Source organism: Protopterus annectens, chromosome 16.part0, assembly GCF_019279795.1.
Source record: "Protopterus annectens isolate FY-2018-M chromosome 16.part0, PAN1.0, whole genome shotgun sequence".
NCBI lineage: Eukaryota > Metazoa > Chordata > Ceratodontiformes > Protopteridae > Protopterus > Protopterus annectens.
The window spans coordinates 504,279,387-504,292,032 of record NC_056750.1 but is presented as its reverse complement, the minus strand read 5'-3'; the positions used below and the strand labels follow the sequence as shown (position 1 = coordinate 504,292,032).

General features: G+C 41.5%; 1 protein-coding gene across 2 annotated transcripts in view; it reads left to right on the top strand.

Moving 5' to 3' along the window:
• The window catches only part of RIPOR1 (RHO family interacting cell polarization regulator 1), a 2,621,322-nt gene that overhangs the window by 208,406 nt on the left and 2,400,270 nt on the right, over window positions 1–12,646 (top strand). The gene's annotated exons all lie outside the window — the stretch shown is intronic.

Genomic DNA, 12,646 nt, shown 5'->3' with positions numbered 1-12,646 from the left:
TACACTTTTCTTTTTAATTTTTAAAATTAAACTACAGGAAGAAAGACTCATGTTTCCTATTGGGCTAAAATCTAAGCTGTTTACTCTCCCATGTATGTATATCTACGCAGGGATCGTTGTGCAAAGAAATCTGTTTTTAATAAAGGTGACCCCCCCCCCCAAAAAAAAAAAACGCCTGAAAGTGTTTTGTCAGGAGTGTATCTTTTTATTTTTCCAAGTAATATTTAAAGCATATTTAGTTATGTGTTTTTTGTCTTTAGAAAAGAGGAGAAAAACGTCTTGGTTTAATCTTGTACCAGAGCAGTGCCGTTTTATGTATTTATATGTATTGTGAAGACTGGACTTTAAATAAGCTGTTTTATGTGTGGCAGAAAATACAGTCCGACTCTCATTTAGAGTGGCTTGGACTGGCTTTCGTTGCAGATGCTTCTGTTTGGTAAATTCTGCCATTACTCAGCAAAACTGTTAAGTTTTAATCAAAAACCACTCCTCTGAGCCATCGTGGGTTTTGCTGCAGGGACTGCATCCGAAAAAAGTATTTTCTGTGTTGTGCAGTCACCCATGGGTGCTTTAGCATACCCTATGATAAGTGTGGGAATCTGAAGGAAGGTGTGGCCTATCGTTTTGGTACTGTGGTGTCTTCTTCCATTGGTTTGTGTCTTGACACCACTGCATTAAAGCTAAGAATATCTTAATTTAGTTGACTAAAAATACATTTCACTTCCTGTCTCACTGCTGACTAATACTGCATAATCTTGAGAGGTTAAAGGGGCATATAACAAAATGTATTTTTTTTCTGTATTCCCAGACTACTTTCTGGGCTGATGCCAAGACTACATTTTGCAAGAAGACATTTGTAGGCTTAACTAGGTTTTCTTTACCAAATATCTGGTAAGAAGCTTTATAGCCAACCCTTGTACATAATGTGTTACCCAAGTTCCCTCCTTTTGTAACCAAATCAAACTGATATATCTGTGCACCTTTTACTTTACTAGTGCATTGGTTGCAGCCTCAGGTCTCAATTGTTTAGATAAAATGTGCACATCTCATTTGCTGTGTTTAAACATTACAGCATGACCACACACACTGTAAATGTGTGTAATGTGGTGATCACCTGTAAAATGTATTTATATTGTTTTACAGGGTAGTGCACTGATCCGTATTGACCAGTTTCAGGCTTAGCCTGGGTGAAATACAAAACATTTCACAGACAAGAAATAAAGAAATGTAAGCAATAACAGACTAGTTAATACTAGTACATAAAATTTAATGTATGCGTCCTAGTGCACTGTGCTTGTTTACTAGAATGATGCATTGAATTACATTAATGTACACCTGTGCAAATGCATGCAGTGTGTGTGTGTGTGTGTGTGTGTAGCTTTTCTCCTTAGACTTCTGCTGAAAATGGTCTTTGCTCAGTCACTTTCCCAGTAATTTAATCAGTTAAGTAAATAAACTTCTAATATATGGAGGATGCTATGGACATGGATGTCACCATCACTACTGTAAGCCTGATGTGTGGAGGTCTTAGTACAGCAAAGCTGGATGAAAGAAGAAAGGTTTTTAGACTGGTTCACCTACCTCTTGTAACAGATGCAGCAAAAAAGATTACATTCTGGATCTTTAAACGAACATTGTTTATATCATACAGTACTAAGATGTATATCTGAGTCTGGATGTAAAAATGCCTAGCAATGTTCATACAACATATCTAGACCTGGCCAAGGCCTTTGACACTATTTCCCACATAGGCATTATTGATAGACTTCTGAGTATAAATCTGTACATTGTACGGTTAGCTTTTAATGGGGTGTCTGACCATGTGGTTAGAGTTAGAGTTGCAGGTGTCACTTCCGAAAGTAGTTACCACTGATGTAACACGGGACTTTGTTTATCACCCTCTCCTGTTTGGCATGCTTTTCTTGGACCTTCAGGCCTGCACTACTGTGCTATGGTTAACTAAGTTTGCAGATGACTGTAAATCAGGTGGTGTTATTCGATCTTCAACTGACTCACAATTGCTCCAGCAGCGGTTAGACTATATTAACTATTGGTACAAGGACAGTGGTCTCTAAAAGTAAAAAATGTAGCATAGTTCATTTTTAGTAAACAAAACAGTTTCATTTACCATATAGGAGATGCACCCCTCCAGTCAGACAGTGCTGTAAGTGGTCTAGGTACTCTTATTGATAATTCCTTATCATTTAACCATCATGTGTCTACAGTATTTCAGAAAGCCTTTTATCTGGTGCATCTCATTTCCAAAACCATGTCCATTAGATCCAGGAAAAGTCTTAATTCCCCTTTACTCATGTCTTATCAGACCCATTATTTGAATATATCTTTTGGCATGTATTTATCCAAATATATCAGACAGCTTGGGGAGACCTCAGAGATTCATAATTAAAAAAAAATGAGATCTATGTCTAGCCTTTTGTGCCATGAAAAATCCAAGCCTATTTGACATCCTATTCTTTCACAGAACTAGTGGCACATCCAATATTCTGTTAAAGAAATTAAAGCTTAATCAGCAGATAAATCAGACATGGTGTGATAGTCATATCCCGGTGTATTTCTTACCTCTGGAACAAACTTCCACTACATGTCAAGCAGAGTAGCACCTTTGCCACTTTCTAGGTAAACCTGATTGGTACATGTCTCTTGCCCTCCTTGAGGCTAGAGGGACATTTTGAATAGGGTTTTTTGGCTAGGCTTGAAATGATCTGCAGACTGATTGCCTGGTACTTAATTATGAACCTATTTGGGCCAGGAGAATACAGTAAACGGATAACATAGTTGACATTTTCAAAGACATGCATGCATTATGAAGAACAGTGAAGCATGTTTTTCAGCAGTATAGCTAAAGTGCAGTTGTAATTAAAAGAAAAACTTGACGACAAAAAAAAAAATACTATTGTGCAGAATTATCTGATAACTGTGAATATTGCATCTTGTTCCCTATAGCCTTTTAAACCATGTTGCCACCAGTAGTAAAGTGTTTTCAGATGTTTTAAAACTAAAACTACTTTTTAAGTATGTATACAGGAGGCAACACAGACAATGGACAAACATTGTCAAAGGTCGTATGTGGCAAATTGTACCGTGAGTACAGTTTAATGTTATAGTGGACGTGTGATAAGAGATTTGCTTTCAAAACTTTCTTGAGCAAAGGAATTGGTCTTTCTTAGCTAGGAGATGGAGAATTGCTTAGACAACAGACAAATGAACATTAACCATTTTAAGCCTAACCGTAGAAATCCTAAAGGACCCCTTTTGCTTTGGAAGTTGGAGGCTTGGACAAGAATACCAGATGGAGAACATTTAGCTGACCTTATGTAGAATTGAGACGTTTATAGAGGTTCTCCGGTTTTATCCTCGGCTGGGATGCCTTCTGTGCGGAGTCTGCATGTCCTCCCTGTGGTCGCGTGGGTTTTCTCCGGGTGCTCCGGTTTCCTCTCTCATCCCAAAGACATGCTGTAGGTGGATTGGACAGTGTAAATTGGCCCTAGGCATGAGTGCGTGTGTTTGTCTTCTGTGGAAGGTTGGGCTGGCAACTCGACACAGTAAAGCTCTACTGCCAATCATGAGTGGACAGGTGATCCGCTGTGGTGACCCCTCACTGGGAAAAGCCAAAAGAAGAAGAAGCTGACCTTATGTAGAATGGAGAAGGTTAATCCGAGTAAGAGCCGTTCCCATATTATATGGGTGGGATTACAGAGAGTGGTAGTTGACCAGTCAGCATGCTGGTTGTAGAATTTTGCACACAGCTGCAGTTTTTAAAATCTACTTCAGCAATTCTCAGATATAAAGCTCGTCAGTATTCCAGTTTCTTGATCAGTACCATGTAGGTAGTTGAAACTTCTCCCAAGAATATAAGTGGTTAACCGTTATAATAAAACTGAGATGATAAATATTGCTATTGCTACAACATGCACCAGTTATGGAATCAGTACAACCCTGTCTGTCATCATTGAAGACTTGGCCTGTTTGTCAAGAGTCCATACAGTATAATAAGACAAACACACACACAACATAACTGTCAAGACCTTTTGTAGTAGAAATCATTATTGACTTTCACTTTGTTTAATGAATCGGAATAGAACTACCACTATACAGTCTTAAGACACCCAACAAGCTTGTAAGCTGCAAAAGCTGTAAACGCTAGTATAGAGCTTATGATTGACCTTCACTGTATCTATTTAGTAAACCAGAGTAGAACTCTCTCTTAAGGCACCCACAGAGGTTGTAAGCTTTGAACAATATAAGACGTTGGTAACTAACCGTGATTAAATCAAAACAGTAAATCACAGTGTCCTGAAATTTTGCAAAATTTCAGAAGTTCTATTCATGCCATTGATGAAGTAAGTAAATGCATGAGGAAAGTAAAATTGAGCTAAATCTATAAGCACATGCAGAAGTGGAAGTAGGAAGGCAACCATTTCAACTTTCAGGCTAATATGAGATTATAGTTAAATATCTGTTCCCGTATCTGTGGTGTTGCATAACCTAATGAGTTTAAGAGCACCAGCGTAATGAGCTTAATGTAGAGGGAGGGTGTGTTTAAATATTGAAAGAGTAGAAATGGGGAAAAACACTTAAAATGTTACAGCCCATATACTTTGAAATGAACATACATCATGATGGTTTTAAAAAGAAGAAAATTGTGCCTTTTTTAATCTTAAAACTCTGTGCAGCGGTTTGTTGTTTGTGAAGGCTAATATCTTAATCTTCCGTCTACCAAATGAAAAATGGAAGAGAACATTTCTTAAATATTTGAAATCAGACATTAAGTTAATGTGTGCTCGTGTGTTTAGGGGTTATACATGTAGGTATTAGCTTTACTCTTGCCTTGCTTCCTGTGTGTGTGTGTCTGCCCTACATTTAAAAAGCAATGTGTATATTTTTCCAGTACTGCCTCTGGAATGTATGATAAATGGACAAACCATTTTCAGCTGTTTCTACACCCCGCAGCAGCAAACAAAGGTTTGTTAATGGTGTATGTTGGTTTGTACTTAAGCTGGAGTGTGACACGTGGTTAAAAGAAATGAGGAAGGTGATAAAGTAACAGTTTAAATGAAGCGCAGTTACAAATTCGGTATTCTTTTGCTGTAGTGTTAAGAGCTTAGTGGAATGGCTTGCAGTTTAATCTGCATTATTGGACAAACCTGTTTTTGGTTGTTACCACTGGCCCTTAATTAAAGACAACTGGGGGAGCAGCTATTCCTGATTTGTTATAAAGTATGATAGATTGTATTACAAGAGGAGATACTGACAAAACATTCTGTATGATGCATCAGCTGTTATATTGCAGAGCTCTAAATAATATGTTAATCTCGGAGTGGGATGTTTGTAGTTGTGTGTGTGTGTGTGTGTATATATATATATATATATATATATATATATATATATATATATATATATATAATATTTATTTATATAATATTTATTTATATATTTGGGTCTCTGGTAAAGTGTAAGGTTACAGTTGTGTAGCTGTATTATTGTGCAATCAGTTTTTAGATGATAGTTGTGTCTTAAGTTTGAGAAGTTCATGTAATTTCAATTACCTGTTACTTTTCATCCAGTAATGTGTGATTAAAATGTTTGCTTGTTTGGGTTTTGTCATGTTATCTGTATGGAAACATTGGCTGGATGGACCTATGTTAACTCCTACAAGTCATGAAAGTTTAGTGTACAGGTCTCAAATATGTATGTAATAAAAAAGCACATTATTAAATGGAAAATGACTGTTGCATTTCTTTTCTTTGAAGACAGTTTGTTGGGGCAGTGATGTGCAGCAAACAAGAAGTTATGTACTCGCCATAACGCTCGATGTATGTAGTCCATCTCGCCTCACATTCTTACCCGTGGGTTCGGAACCGAATGTCGGCTCCTACTCAACCATACTTTTTAGCTCGAAGTCTTTCTGTTGGCTGGGCTAAGATGGTATCCCATGCTGCACTGCTCTGTATCCCCAGATCTAGTTTGCTGCGAGCACCAGCACTCATTCTCCATGCATAACAACACCTAAGGATAGGAAAAACAAACCAAGAATGAAGGGAACTTTGAAACCAGACCTAACCTCCAGATCCTCCAGGACGGGGGAAGGTGGGGGGGGGGTAAGTAAGAATGTGAGGCGAGATGGACTACATACATCGAACATTATGGTGAGTACATAACTTCTTGATGTTATGTAGTCCAATCTCGCCTACATTCTTACCCGTGGGAAAGCGTCCCCAGCACCTAAATCCTGGGAGGCTCAGTGGAAAATACTCCTGAGCACTGTGGAACCAAAGGAAGACCTGCCCTAGATACCACATCTAACTTGTAATGAGTAGCAAAGGTGTGAGGAGATGCCCAAGTAGCTGGAGCACAAATATCATCCATAGACAATCTGGCCTGAAAAGCTGTAGATGTAGATACAGACCGGGTATAGTGAGCCTTCACCCGGAACGGTAAATCTTTTCCTCCCCGAGGTATAAATGAAAAAAATACAGTTGGAAATCCACCTGGACAACGTGACTTTGGAAACAGGAGACCCAATTCTGTTTTCCGAAAAAGAAAGAAACAACTGATCAGATTTTCTGAGGTCTTTCGTTCTGTGAAAATAAAAACGTAATTGTCTGTGCACATCCAATTGATGAAATTTGAATTCTGCCTTGTTTGAGAACTGAGGAAAAAACACTGGCAGTTCAATAGATTGGTTAAGGTTACTAACTGACGCTACTTTGGGAAGAAAGGAAGGGTTCGGTCTGAGAGAAACCCTGTCCTTATGAAAAATCAAATAAGGGGGTTTGATTGATAAAGCTTGAAACTCCGAAACGTGTCTGGCTGATGTGATGGCTACCAAAAAGACAGTCTTCCAAGTTAAGAATTTTAAAACGCAAGTGGCTGCAGGTCCCCTGTCCTTTTCGGCACCAAAAAAATCTGGAGTAAGTCCCTAATCCGATCTGGTCTGAGGGGACATGTTGGATGACTCCTTTTTCTAGCAGCTTTGAAACTTCTGAAGCTGCGTAATCCCTTTGACTGGGTGGAACATCTGGGATTTTCTTGATTGGAGGGGGATTTGACAAGAAGGGAATGACATATCCTCCGGAAATTATTCGTAGAACCCATTGGTCCTGGGTGATATCTTGCCAGGCCTCTGGGTATAATGATATTCGACCCCCGACTGGCTCTGGAAACGCAGTCGGGCCACCCATCAGGAGCGGCGGTAGGGAGAACCACAAAAGGAATCACGATCTCCTGAGTTGCAAGGGCCTCCTCTGCCCCTAGGGTGGCATCTCCTGAATAACCACCCCCCTGCCTCTGGAGGGGGGCTCACCTTGTGCACCGGGAAAAAACCTCTGTGATTTTTTGAACCACATTTTGCCACCCCTCTGGGCCTTGGGATAAGGCCTAGAGGGAAGGGAAAAACGGACTCCTACGGCATGTCTTTCACCTTGGTTCCGAACAAAGAGGAACCATCAAACGGGGCATCGGTGAATGAAGACTTGAAGGCCTCCGCGAAATGACAAAAGTGCATCCAGGCCTGCCTCCTAAGAGCAACTCCTGAACTTGCTGCCTTACTCGCTCCCTTGGCTGCGTAGGAGATTAGCCTCATGGAGATGTTTGCAGTAGAACTGAGGGGGTAGACATCTGAGCGTTGACCTTCTGGGCCACCGTCTCAGAAACGTTACCCGTGAGAGTATCTCCAAGCTCCTTGAGGAGATCTCTCTGGAGCCGTGTAAAGTGTGATAAGTAATTCAGTGACCATAAGGTAAAGGTCGCTGAAGAGAAAGCATGCTTCCCGTACCGATCCATGGTCCTAGACTCCTTGTTAGAGAGATGGAAGAAGTCTCAGCTAATTCCTTCTGGGTGGCAGCTGCCACTACCATGGCATCCACAGGGACTCCCTTGGACAGAAAATCCTTATCAGGAGGAGCAGGCAAAAATGTATTGGGTCTCCTGGGAACTGGTTCCACAGAGTCAGGGGTTTCCCACACCCTTTGACAAACCAAATTCAGAAGCTCGTCGAAGGGTGGAGATACCCAGGAGGTGGAGGGTTGAGCACCAAAGGCCTTCAGGAAGACAGACTCCTCCTGAGGGGGCTTTGGATGCCAGTCACCTCTTTGCTTCAAACTCTCTAGGATATTGGAGAAAGAAACATCCTCAGAGGATGACTTAGGGGACCCCTCCGATTCCTCGAGGTCGGTGTCTGATGTGAGAGACTCATCCTGGGAATCTATGTGCTTCCTCTTGCACGTTTTCTTTCTGGGTAGCTCCTCAGTCAAAAACTCTGAGTGGTCCTCCGAAGTATGGGGACCACTCGTGGGGGTACACTGAGGCCTTGGGGCTCCGCTGTCCAGACAGAGACCTGCACTGGTGTTGTAGGGGACAGAATGACCGACCTGTATGATGCCGCTGACTACCTGGCCAGCATGCTCCGCAGGGCCTCTAAGGCTGGTCCTCCCGGATCCGAAGAACGACCAGCCTCCGATGCCGAGACAGGAGTCAGGCTTCCCAGGGCCGAGAGGGAGACTAGGAGTCGAGAGGTGTCCCGAAGCCTCTCCCTCTGGTCCGACCAAAGAATCCCGAGTCCTGAACCCCGTGGACGGCGTCGTCGGAACTGATAAGCCAGGAGGGGCTGTCGGAACCGACCTAGGGACATCACACGGAGCCGAGCACTCTGGCTCCGAAAGCTGAGATGTGAGCCGAGCACTCTGGCTCCGAAAGCTGAGATGTGCTCGGAGGAGGAAGTATCGATACAGGTTGAGGGACCAGCTCCGGAGCCGACTGGGTCGGAGCCGAGAACAGTCACCGGTACTGGCAAAATTGAAGAAGTTTCTGCACCACTCTATCAACGTCCACATCTGATAAAATCCTGGGAGATTTGGAGGATAAAAAAGGAGATCGAGACCTCCTCTCTGAAGGGGACCTACGAGGAGGGGATACTGGCATAATGGTAGGCGACCGACTCCGAACAGGCTCCAAGAAAATTGGAGCCGAAGCAGGTTCCATAACCACAGACACTTCCTGCGGCCCCAAGGACAGTGGAGCCAAGGATGTCGGCGAAGACTTTGCTATTTTCTCCAGTGGCTCCGAGGAGACTGATGGAGCTGGAGATCGCTTTTTTGCTTTTGAAGATTTAGCCTTAGAGCTGGAAGCACTCTCCAGACACTCCTCGAAGGAGGGTTTCAGAAGTCCCTTCAAAATCAATTTGTTCTTCCTTTCCTGAAGAACACGTGGACTAAAGGCATGACAGAAACTGTACGATTCCTGGAGATGAATCGCTCCCAGACAGTACACACAGTGTGTCCCTCCGTAATGCACATTTTTATAACTGCACTTGGAGCACTTCTTGAAGCCCGAGGACTTATGCTCCTTAGTATCTTTGGACATAGTTAACCAACAACAAGCAACTAACTGAAAAAATAGACCAACGGTCAAACGGTCACAAGCGCGGGAACAAGCCAAACAGACAGAACACCACAAAGATCTCTAACGCAAACTATCCTCGGACACAAATACAAAGGGGGAGGACTATTTCCTCTAATTTAAACAGTTTTAGTCCACGGGAAAATGTTAGCACACAAGGAAAGCAAGGGGACAGACTAGGTCCTCTAACTGAAATGGGTCTAGCCTGTTGGAAACAGCTAGTGGGACACCACAGAATACGCAGTCAAGAAAAAACACAACTTTTACACAATACCCACAAGAACACACATAATAGGTATTAAAATAGTTTTTTTGCAAAAATTTCTCTGATATAAGAAGAAAAAGGGTACTTGGCCACAGCCAAGAGTGAGACCACATGCTACACGAGCGGCAAACGAGATTTGGGGATAGAGAGCAGTGCAGCATGGGATACCATCTTAGCCCAGCCAATAGAAAGACTTTGAGCTAAAAAGTATGACCGAGTCGGAGCCGACATTCTGCTCCGAACCCACGGGTAAGAATGTAGGCAAGATTGGAATACATAACATCTGATATTAAGACACCATTTGTTTTGTTCCTGACATGTGAAAAAAAGCACGACATATATAAATGTGGGGGGGGGGGGGCTCATACCATAACATTAATCCCTTGAAGATTTGAGAGATTTAAGTAGTTTGACTGTAAACAGTCATGTGATAGCAGTCAGGTCCTAACTAGTATCCCTCCAGTTTCCAGCTCTTCTGGATGCTGAGCTGTACATTTCTGTTGATTTTGTAGTGTTCTGAGACATGGACCCCGTTGTAGTGTGGGGATTGCCCCAGCTCCCTGCACATACTGAGTCTGAGCAGGCTGTGTGCACAACGTCTTTGCTTAAGTTTAGCCTGAGGTACTGCTGGAATTTGGCCAGTATGCATGCAGGTAGGTAACAAACAACATGGCTTTCTGTTTCCAACTTAGAAGCAGTACTTCTCCGCCAACGAAATCTGTGGCCTTGAAGTATTAAGGAGCTGATCATTGGGTAGTCTGTATAGCCACCCCGCCAGTCTTGTGGTGTTGGGGGAATTCTGTTTTAAACATGTTCCACCAGTGGAGTAGCTGAGAATAAAACCCTTATGCAATAGTGAAGTCTTATGGATGTGGATCTGCTTCTTTTTTTCCTCTCCCAGAGCTGTGGAGTACGGTTCGCGGGCCTCTTTATTAAAGTGTGAGGTAGGAGTTTAATTTTGCTCCTCAGTGCAATGCTGATTACAAAGCTTACTGCAGAAATTCATTTGATGTCATCAGAAATGTGCTGTTTACCTTATGTCCCTTCTGACATTTTAAGGTATTCTACTAAAATGTAAATCCATCAAAAACAAGTTTCCCAGTCATCCTTAACATGCCTCTTTGATGGTTTCCTTTCTGAATGCAGTGGCAAAATCTTATTGAAAACAATGTGCAGTTCTCAGTGAAAAGAGATCTTTTAATTATAAGAGTTTATTTTCTATTTGAAAAGGGAGTTGTGATTGCTAATATAATTTGACATTAATCTAATTACTTATTTTGAAGTACATCTTTATTGCATTCAGCTTCCCCCAAAAGCATAACAATTCATCTCATGCTAATGATCCATTTTCCTCAGTTAAGTACAAAAACAACCAAAGTATCCAGTGTAATATGGCACAATGTACTGAAACTGTATACTTGGTTATAAGCGTTGTTGAATGTTGTTTTGTCATATGCTGCTTGTTTATACTTGTGTGTTTTTGTAAGAAATCAGCACAAAAGTATCCTAACCCAAACATCAGCTAACTAACTCGGTTAAATGCATATTTTTTATCTGTAACTAATGTGTATATATTAAACCATATGTAGAATGGATGCAAATTCAATTAACATTAATCTTGCTCAGTATTTGAGTTAGCAGTCGGATTATACATTTCAGTGGATGAAAAGATACAATGTAGTGTATGCAATAGATAAGATTTTGTCACTAATTAGAATCTCTTAAAGATATGCACTCATGTAAGCAGTACTCTGTGGTGAGTGGGCTGTTGTCCACTCTGGGGAATTATGTGATCTAAGTATTTTGAGAGAGAAAGTAGTTGTGTTGCCATGAGAGCACATATATAATTTTTATATTAACACAACCAGGATGCTTTTTTGTTTACTTTCAGAGAAGTGTTTATAATAGAGTGATGAGAGACCAGCGAAGCTGCCCTGAATATTGTTCATAGGGTATGTATTTCCATTAGACAGTTGGTATTTTATAGAACAAATGGTAGTAATGCTGCCTGTTGCCATTATGAGTCCCTCAAAACAGCATATCGTGGTGTGAAAGAACCTGAAATTCGCTGCTGTGTCTTGATGTTCAGATTGATATACTGGTAAAACCTCTCCAGGATAGTTTTATAAAGGGCATAGTTTCTGCAAGTAATGTGTTTTCCATTGGTACAGGTTGAAGTTTAATTTCACTAACGGCTGTTAATTTGACTTGACACTAGTAATAAAGGGGATATATTGATTCTAGCTTTAACTTCAATTTAAAAGATAAGCAATGAGTATAGTTGCCTAGCTAGATACTAGGCTAGCAATCTGCAGACTGTTACAAGCCTAACCAATAAACATAAGCCATAATCAAACCTGTACCTTGTATCTGTGAGGTTAAAACCTTAACCATTATGCCACCCCTCCCCTGTCAATATAAAATGTGGTACCAGCATAAAAAGTGGCATGGTGGTTTATTCTTCATTTTCGGTGTAATAGGCAAGTCCATAGGTGTTTGTCTGCTCTTTCAGTACTTTTACATTAAGGTAATGAGTTACAAGAAGGGGATATTAGGGAATGGGAATAAAACACGTGGGTTCAGCCTCAAGATAGTGGCATCAAACACATTTTAAAAGTTCTCTGTGATCATAATTTATAAGCACATACTCCAACCAACCATCCTGCTGGAAGCCATGACTTTGTGCCATCTCTGCTGCTGGCTGTCCAAGTTAAGAAACTGGTTGAGATCACACGTAGGGTCAGCTGAGCAGCAAGCTGTCCTCTCGCATCCTGGAGAAGGGATCAGGGAAAACTACTGCTTATGTGACCCGAGAAGACCAGGAGCTTTTAAGGTTACCTGCTTGAGGGAGTGATAAGACATCCTGATATTGTTGTCCTTTCCAGGCTAGGGATTCTGTTTGACTATGTGTTCATGATGGCTTCTGGCGCCAGTTCCCTTTTTCCCCTCAGATCCCTCAATTTT